The sequence below is a fragment of the Ricinus communis genome, chromosome 1, assembly GCF_019578655.1.
Source record: "Ricinus communis isolate WT05 ecotype wild-type chromosome 1, ASM1957865v1, whole genome shotgun sequence".
In the NCBI taxonomy this organism is placed as follows: domain Eukaryota; kingdom Viridiplantae; phylum Streptophyta; class Magnoliopsida; order Malpighiales; family Euphorbiaceae; genus Ricinus; species Ricinus communis.
The window spans coordinates 14,279,748-14,288,700 of record NC_063256.1 but is presented as its reverse complement, the minus strand read 5'-3'; the positions used below and the strand labels follow the sequence as shown (position 1 = coordinate 14,288,700).

General features: G+C 32.9%; 2 long non-coding RNA genes across 2 annotated transcripts; both read right to left on the bottom strand.

Moving 5' to 3' along the window:
- Window positions 1-282: 282 nt before the first annotated feature.
- Window positions 283-1,592, bottom strand: LOC125370461. Its single transcript, XR_007216476.1, has 2 exons — window positions 654-1,592; window positions 283-479 (listed from the first exon to the last, which is right to left on the bottom strand). It is a non-coding gene; the product is annotated as an uncharacterized LOC125370461 (long non-coding RNA).
- Window positions 1,593-1,653: 61 nt separating this feature from the next.
- On the bottom strand, window positions 1,654-3,542 carry LOC125370462. Its single transcript, XR_007216477.1, has 2 exons — window positions 3,477-3,542; window positions 1,654-1,872 (listed from the first exon to the last, which is right to left on the bottom strand). It is a non-coding gene; the product is annotated as an uncharacterized LOC125370462 (long non-coding RNA).
- Window positions 3,543-8,953: the final 5,411 nt, after the last annotated feature.

Genomic DNA, 8,953 nt, shown 5'->3' with positions numbered 1-8,953 from the left:
TCTTTTTATAACAAAGTATTGGCAAACATTACTATTATTTTAATATAATGGAAAATAATTATGTTTTTATTTTTATCTAAAACGGGTCAAAAAGATTATTAAATACATTTTACCCATAATATTTAAAATGCAAAGCAAAGCAGAATTATCGAATACAAATAAAAAGTGAAATAATTTACCATTTTGGTACTTAGGCTCTTTTTCCCTTCTCTAAGTTGGATGCTTTCTTGAATGGATTTATTTAGAGCTTCTATAACCAAAAAAGAGTGCAAAAATAGCTCGTCCCAGAAAAAGAAAATTAACACATATGATATAAATAAATAAACCACAGGCAATCGATTTCTTGTTCTTCTTAATAAAGCGCCTAACAACACAAATCAATTTGCAGCTAGCTAACCTTCACAATTAGCATTATTATACTGCAATTGACCCAGGCTGGTGTAATACAGAACATGACATAGCCAATATATGCCAAAATCCTAAAAGAATTTTTTTTTTAAAAGTATTAGCAAACATTTTAATATAATATAAGATAATTATTTTATTTTTTTATCTAAACTGGATCAATTGGAATATTAAATATATTTTACCTATAATATTCAGCGGAAGCAAAGCAAAATTAACGAATGCAAATAAAAAGCAGAATAATTTACCATTGTGGCACTTGAGGCTCTTTTCACTTCTCTCAATTGGATGCTTTTATGATTAGATTTATTTGCTGTAACCCAAAAGGAGTATTGATAAAAACTATAGAGTCAAACTACAGAAAGATGAAAAAAGGAAAGTCAAACCAAGTGTACAGCCAATATGTGTACCTTCAGAAGATTCTGACTATTGATTAAAGCTACAAAGCATTTCCAACAACAACTATATCTTAGAGTAATGTAGAAGGTTAAACAGATTCCACAAAGGGTTATGCAGAATAAAGAAGACAACTAAGCAAATGCATGCAATTTTACTTCCTCATTTCACTCATCCCAAGTGGATCATGAAACAAATTTTGGATTGAAACAAGAAACTATTAAAATATAGATTAAAATCAAGCCGCAGGAACTTCATTTCCTTCTTTCACACACAGTAATTTATAGAGTACAAGATTAGAACTTCAAAACAAGAAAAGTATATCTCTTTTTTAGAAAGTTATCACTATTCACCTTATATCTCTCTTTTAGAAAATTATCACTATTCACCTTATATCTCTCTTTTAAAAAGTTATCACTATTCACCTTCTTTTAAGTCACGTATTATAAATATCAAGAAAAGCAAGCAATGAAAATAAGAAGCTATGTACGTTACAAGAACCAAATGAAGTTAGGAGAAAGTTTTACCCAATGGCCAAAAATGCCAACCAGAAATTAAAACCTAATCCTGCAAGGAAGAAAAGACAGAGAGAGTAAACTAGAACCAAATTGAATAATTAAACTTAATCCAGTTACAACTATCTAAACATTAGCAATATCATAATTAAGTAGAGAAACAAAAACCAAAAGCACAAAACATCGAAAGCCAATCACTAGAGCAATCACCCAAAATAATATATTGATGTCTATTAATAATGCAATAAAACTACAGTTTTGCGACAATGGAAGACATAAGATCGGTGAGGCAATAGCATAAAGAGCTCGGCCTTCCATAGTTCCAAATCGGTCGGGATTAAGAAAAAAAATCATATTTCAATGTAAAATAATTCCTCCTCGAACATTCAAAGTGTTGAACCCTACAAATACATACAACTTAGCTTAGCTTAAATTATTGTACAGAAACACATAAGGTAGTAGAGAAACTCCCTCATCATAAGAACATAACCACAAGGCTCCTTTCTCCGGATTGCTCACTGAGATCATTGGAATGCTAGAAGAACTCTTTGCAAGTCTAGATAAACGACAATTGTTGTTTCCAAAAAAAAGCAAGAAAAAATCACAAAACATATAATTACTGAGTCAAAAATATCAAAACCACAAGCGAAACTAATAAAGCTAGCATCACTTATCATTCTCCTAACAAATTGATCGAAAGAAACAGGATAGCAACAAAAAAACTTACTAAAATTTAAACTTTTTGTTTTAAGCTGAAATTAGAAGTAAAAGTTAGGCACCAATAAGAGTTCTTCCTCAATATCTAACCATACGTCCCTAGAAAAACAATAGGTTGAAATATCAGTTAAACGTGCAAAGCCTAACATTCATTTCCATAAATGTCGAACCACATGTACATGACCAAACCACACGTATGTTATCAAGGTTCCTTCCCATAAGTAGTACTTCATAGTTGATTTTCATGTGACAGAAAAGAAAAGGTGAAATCAATGGTTTTTAAGTTTTAAAACCAAAGAAATATTTTTGTTATCCCTAGGAAAGAAAGGAACAGTCATAGTCAAGTTTATTCAAATGTACCCAAATTTAAAAATTACAATCAAGGCCTTGAGAAGCGAAGCACATAGTGACAAAAGCCACTTATCACTTCTCCACAAGCTGGTAGAGACCAAGAGATGAACAAAAACCAATGCACAGGGCTCCTCAATATCATAATGCAATTAATTAAATCACAAAATTATAAAACGGAACCAATTTTTCAATGATGGCAGCCACATCTCCACAAGCTAGTGGGATCTCAGAAAAGCCAATACTCAAAATTCACTACTACTTAAGAGTATTAATTAAATAAAAGATTATGGATAATGACATCCAAAATAGCTTATTTTCCAATCTTTAACCTACAACCTGATGAGAGAAAGGGACTTCTGGGAAGTAAGGAACCAAATGAATTAAAAACCCCATAACTTCCCTCGATCAATCTAATTTAATCATATTCAAAATAGAAAACCCATTATTTAAAGAAAAAAGAACTCCCTCATGATTAGTGCTCTATGACAACACTGGCTGGAGTTAATACCTGAAAGATGTGGTAAGAAGATCTCAGCCTTCCATAGTTCCAAATCAGTCGGGATTAAAAAAAAAAAAGAATTATATTTCAATGTAAAATAATACTTCCTCAAACATTCAAAGTGTTGAACCCTACAAATACATACAACTTAGCTAGCTTAAATTATTATACATTCTTTAGTAAGAATATTAGGAGTTAATACTGTTGACTAAAACAGAAACACATAAGGGAGTATAGAAACTCCCTCATCATAAGAACATAACCGCAATGCTATCAAGGTTCCATAAATGTCGAACCACATGTGCATGACCAAACCACACGTATGTTATCAAGGTTCCTTCCCATAAGTAGTACTTCGTAGTTGATTTTCATGTGACAGAAAAGAAAAGGTGAAATCAATGGTTTTTAGGTTTTAAAACCAAAAGCAATATTTTTGTTATCCACGGGAAAGAAACATAAATTATTTGTTTGATGGTCTCACGCATCCAAATATTTAACCTAGAATATGAGATGCTCGGCTATAACGGAGAAACAATATATACAATCCTATGGAGGCTAAAAACAGATAAAAGGTGCAACACTTCCACATTTACCTGCATATTTCCAATTAAATGGGCAAAAAGAACCAGACCCGAGATAGCAATAAGTGTAGCAAATCACGAGTTTCCAAACCACAGGCTGATGGGCCGAAAATATAAAAAGCAAAAAACATCTGTTAAAAGGTTATAATAAACCTTCACACAACACTTTTTACCACTACTCACGCATTCTACGCGGATGAAGTATATAAGTTTGGAATAGAGCTATTTTATGTTGCAAAAAAAAAAAGTGATTATAAATTTATGAGTCATGAAGATAATCATATGTTTAGTCTTTGCATGAGTCACGGAGGAGGGGACCAAAAGCTTCAATTAATTTCCAAGCATTGATTCAAATAGCAAATAAAGATGATAAAGTTTCATCTGTCATCACTTGTAATGGAATTTAACTTTTTTGGTACTTTCATAAATTTGTACCTCACTTTTTTGGATCACAGCCATTAAACACACGAGTATTGTTTCCTCATAGTTTGCTTTCATCTTTATTCAAAGTACCACAATCCAAATAAGAGGCGCACTTTCATGTCTATAAGCATACTTGCGATCACGTCACTGACGCTCGATTGACAACAGATACCACGAGGCTCCTAAGACCTACAAGATCGGAAGGCTAATCATTGCAAGGCCCGCTAAGAGTAGAATACTATTCGGACCCAATAGCATTTTTATCTGAAGTAGACAAAATAGTAATGCTAAATCATCTAAAATAGAAGAATGATAGCTGTCATGCTCCAAGCTGAAGAATTAAGAATCTTGGAAAGCGGAATTTAGGGAGAGTCTTGCCCTTAGTATTTTCACATAAAGTGGTTGTTGCTCTTAAAACTGTTCCTCTACCCTTGAGCAAGACTTCTACCATTGCAGCATGCAATGGCCCAGCTATTAACAAAATATTAGCATACAAAATTTGACTTGAGATTACATACATGATTAGCCAACATGTAGGCGAGGAGGTTATAGGCGTGACCTAAGCAGTCTTTGTGACTATTCCAGTGGCTTTGATGATCTCAGAATCGTGGAAATTACTGGAGAAGAGCAATCAGTAGAAGAGCATTGTTGGTATGATCAGAATAGAGCCTCTAATTGCCAGAACAATAAACCATGTCACAATCTGCAAAAAATATGCTTATGATTCAAATTCTGTGAATTAAAAGAGGCTAATAATACACAAGCTCCACATACGAGGATCCAAAATAAAAACCTGTGCACAAGCCTGCAACTAATTTTTTAAAGAAAGGAACAGTCATAGTCAAGTTTATTCAAATGTACCCAAATTTGAGAATTGCAATCAAGGCCTTGAGAAGCGAAGCACATAGTGACAAAAGCCACTTATCACTTCTCCATAAGCTGGTAGAGACTAAGAAATGAACAAAAACCAATGCACAGGGCTCCTCAATATCATAATGCAATTAATTAAATCACAAAATTATAAAACGGAACCAATTTTTCAATGATGGCAGCCATATCTCCACAAGCTAGTGGGATCTCAGAAAAGCCAATACTCAAAATTCACTACTACTTAAGAGTATTAATTAAATAAAAGATTATGGATAATGACATCCAAAATAGCTTATTTTTCAATCTTTAACCTACAACCTGATGAGAGAAAGGGACTTACGGGAAGTAAGGAACCAAATGAATTAGAAACCCATAACTTCCCTCGATCAATCTAATATAATCATATTCAAAATAGAAAACCCATTATTCAAAGAAAAAGAACTCCCTCATGATTAGTGCTCTATGACAACACTAGTTGGAGTTAATACACGAAAGATGTGGTAAGAAGATCTCGGCCTTCCATAGTTCCAAATCGGTCGGGATTAAAAAAAAAAAAAATTATATTTTAATGTAAAATAATACTTCCTCGAACATTCAAAGTGTTGAACCCTACAAATACATACAACTTAGCTAGCTTAAATTATTGTACATTCTCTAGTAAGAATATTAGGAGTTAATCATTGACTAAAGCGAAACACATAAGGAGGTATAGAAACTCCCTCATCATAAGAACATAACCGCAAGGCTCCTTTCTCCGGATTGCTCACTGAGATTATTGGAATGCTAGAAGAACTCTTTTCAAGTCTAGATAAGCGACAAGCTGTTGTTGCCAAAAAAGCAAGAAGAAATCACAAAACATATAATTCTTTGAGTCAAAAATATCAAAACCACAAACAAAACTAATAAAGCTAGCATCACCTTACCATTCTCCTAACAAATTGATCAAAGAAACGGGATAGCAACCAAAAACTTCTTTGAAATTTAAACTTTTTGTTTTAAGCTGAAATTAGAAGTAAAAGTTAGGCACCAATGAGAGTTCTTCCTGAATATCTAACCATACGTCCCTAGAAAAACAATGGTTTGAAATGCTCGATTAAGCGTGCAAAGCGACATTCATTTCTATAAATGTCGAACCACATGTACATGACCAAACCGGACCTATGTTATCAAGGTTCCTTCCCATAAATGTCACATCCATAAAAAGGCGAGTTGGGTAAGAAGAAACTTTTATTCTCAACCAGACCTAATTGGCGGACCACGGACCAAAACTAATGATCAAGATGGTGGCTAACTTTAATCTATCTACTTAACAAACATATTTTAAAAACGATTAGCTAAAAAGAAAAGACTCGAGCGGATACTTGACAATCAACCCACTAAATGGATTTTCAAAATAAGAAGGAAAGCGGAGAAAGGTGCAAACAACGAGATTCAATTATTTTGTTTTCTGATCTAATCTTTGTGTTCAAAGCGCCAAAAAAAGGATTGGCAAGATTAAAACTCCCTACGGAAAGATTATCACTAAAATCTTATTGTTATACCCAATAAGATTATTAAATACATTTACCCATAATATTTAAGATGCAAAGCAAAGCGGAATTATCGAGATAGAAATAAAAAGTGAAATAATTTACCATTTTGGTACTTGAGGCTCTTTTTCCCTTCTCTCGGTTGGATGCTTTCTTGATTGAATTTATTTAGAGCTTATAACTAAAAAGAGTGCAAAAATAGCTCTACTCCCAGTAAAAAAGAAATGAAAACATATGATATAAATAAATAAACCACAGGCAATCGCTTTCTTGTTCTTACTAAAGTGTCCAACAACATAAATACAAAAAAAAATCACATAAAAATTTGCAGCTAGCTAACCTTCAAAATTAGCATCATTATACTACAATTGACCTAGGCTGGAGAGCGGACAAGGTAGCCAATGTGTGCTAAAATGCCATGATGCATAGCATGTAATACAGAAGACGACATAGCCAATATATGCCAAAATGCCAAAAGAATTTAAAAGAAAAAGTATTAGCAAACATTTTAGTAAAATATAAGATAATTATTTTATATTTTTATTTAAACTGGGTCAATTGGAATATTAAATATATTTCACCTATAATATTCAAGGCGCAAAGCAAAGCAAAATTATCGAATACAAATAAGAAGTAGAGTAATTTACCATTGTGGCACTTGAGGCTCTTTTTCACTTCTCTCAATTGGATGCTTTTATGATTGGATTTATTTGCTATAACCCAAAAAGAATATTGATCAAAACTATAGAGTTGAGCTGCGGGGAAGATGGAGAAAGGAAAGTCAAACCAAGTGTACGACCAATATGTGTACCTTTAGAAGATTCGACTATTGATCAAAGCTACAAAGCATTTCCAAAACAACTCAATCTTAGAGTAATTGTAAAAGGTTAAGCGGATTCCACAAAGGGTGATGCGAATAAAGAAGACAAAATTAAGCAAATGCATGCAATTTTACTTCCCGATTTCACTCATCCCAAGTCGATCATGAAACAAATTTTAGATTGAAACAAGAAGCTATTAAAATATAGATCAAGATCAAGCCACGGGAACTTCATTTCCTTCTTTGGCACCACGGTAATTTATGGAGTACAAGATTAGAACTTCAAAACAAGAAAAGTATATTTTTACATTTAGAAAGTTATCACTATTCACCTTATATCTCTCTTTAAAAAGTTATCACTATTCACCTTATATCTCTCTTTTAAAAAGTTATCACTATTCACCTTCTTTTAAGTCACGTATCATAAATATTAAGAAAAGCTAGCATTGAAAATAAGAAGCTATATGCGTAACAAGAACCAAATGAAATTAGGAGAAAGTTTGACCACGGCCAAAAATGCCCAACCAAAAACTAAAACCCAAATCCTGCAAGGGAAGAAAATCTGAGAGAGAGTAAACTAGAACCAAATTGAATAATTAAACTTAATCCGGCTACAACTATCTAAACATCGGCAATATCATAATTAAGTAGAGACCACAAAAACCAAAAGCACAAAACATTGAAAGCCAATCACTAGAGCAATCACCCAAAATAATATACTAATGTCTATTAGCAATGCAATAAAACTACAGTTTGCGACAATGGAAGACATAAGATCGGGTAGGTAGTAGCATAAAGAGCTCGGCCTTCCATAGTTCCAAATCGGTCGGGATTAAGAAAAAAAAAGAATCATATTTCAACATAAAATAATACTTAACAATCAAAATGTTGAACCCTACAAATACATACAACTTAACTAGCTTAAATTATTGTACATCTATTAGGAGTTAATCATTGACTAAAGCGAAACACATAAGGTAGTAGAGAAACTCCCTCATCATAAGAACATAACCACAAGGCTCCTTTCTCCGGATTGCTCACTTTGAGATTATTGGAATGCTAGAAGAACTCTTTTCAAGTCTATATAAGCGACAGCTGTTGTTTACAAAAAGCAAGAAGAAATCACAAAACATATAATTCTTTGAGTCAAAATATCAAAACCACAAAGCGAAACTAATAAAGCTAGCATCACCTCACCATTCTCCTAACAAATTGATCGAAAGAAACAGCATAGCAACCAAAAAACTTACTGAAATTTAAACTTTTTGTTTTAAGCTGAAATTAGAAGTAAAAAGTTAGGCACCAATGAGAGTTCTTCCTGAATATCTAACCATACGTCCCTAGAAAAACAATGGTTTGAAATATCAGTTAAGCGTGCAAAGCGACATTCATTTCTATAAATGTCGAACCACATGTACATGACCAAACCGGACCTATGTTATCAAGGTTCCTTCCATAAATGTCATCCATAAAAAAGCGAGTTGGGTAAGAAGAAATTTTTGATTGTCAATCAGACCTAATTGGCAAACACAGACCAAACTACTGATCAAGATGGCTGGCCAACTTTAATCTATCTACTTAACAAATATATTTAAAAAAAAAATTAGCTAAAAGAAAAAACTCCAACCAGATACTTGACAATCAACCCACTTAATGGATTTTCAAAATAACAAGGAAAACAGGAGAAAGGTGCAAACACTGAGATTCAATTATTTTGTTTTCTGATCTAATCTTTGTGTTCAAAGCGCCAATTAATGGATTTTCAAAATAACAAGGAAAACAGAGAAAGGTGCAAACACTGAGATTCAATTATTTTGTTTTCTGATCTAATCTTTGTGTTCAAAACG